This window comes from Heterodontus francisci, unplaced genomic scaffold (genome assembly GCF_036365525.1).
Source record: "Heterodontus francisci isolate sHetFra1 unplaced genomic scaffold, sHetFra1.hap1 HAP1_SCAFFOLD_146, whole genome shotgun sequence".
Classification (NCBI taxonomy): Eukaryota; Metazoa; Chordata; class Chondrichthyes; order Heterodontiformes; family Heterodontidae; genus Heterodontus; species Heterodontus francisci.
Window position 1 is genome coordinate 1,398,042 of NW_027140336.1, and position 942 is coordinate 1,398,983.

Here is a 942-nt window from a genome sequence, read left to right on the forward strand (position 1 = left end):
GACTCCTGAATAATAAAATTGTGAGTTTCTCGATATTTTCTGGACACAGTTCCTGCTGAAAGAACTAAGAACTCTTTTCTAATTTGCACAATACTCAACACACTCATCAAGCCTGCTAAGCTAGCATCCTTGGTGCTGCTCTCTCTTCTCCCAAACTTCATCTCATGTGACTGTTCCATCATCACTCTGACAGTGGGAGGGGTTGATCCCACTATCTTCAGCAGTAACCCTTTACATCCTTATACCACACTGTCTGTCCAAAAAAATGGGTGGAGGGAACTTCCTTCATTTATCAAAACACCAACAGCAGCACAGTGGTGCAATGGTTAGAACCGCAGCCTCACAGCTCCAGCGACCAGGATTCTGTTCTGGGTACTGCCTGTGTGGAGTTTGCAAGTTCTCCCTGTGTCTGTGTGGGTTTACGCCAGGTGCTCTGGTTTCCTCCCACCTCCAAAAGACTTGCAGGTTGATAGGTAAATTGGCCATTGTAAATTGATTTTCGTGTAGGTACGTGGTTGGAGAACGGTGGGGATGTGGTAGAGAATATGGGATTAATGTAGGATTAGTATAAATGGGTGGTTGCTGGTTGGCACAGACTCGGTGGGCCAAAGGGGCTGTATCTCTAAATAAGAAAAGTAAAATGAAAGCTACCAGTCGTAAATCAACTCAAACCCATTAGAGAGATAGAGGGATACTGTCAGAGAACTTCCTGCATCCAGTCCTGACCCTGTCACACTCAGCAGCATCTCACCCAGACCCCACTCTCATCAACACTGAACATTGTTACCGAGACCCTTCAGATACTGTTTATAAAAGGTAGAAAAATTCAAACTTCATCACAGCTAGATTGAATAGAACAAAGTTTAATATCTTCTCGTCGTCACTCGGTAACCACATGAGACAGTCCTTAAATCAGTAGCATAAATTATCAGCTGTAAGAAT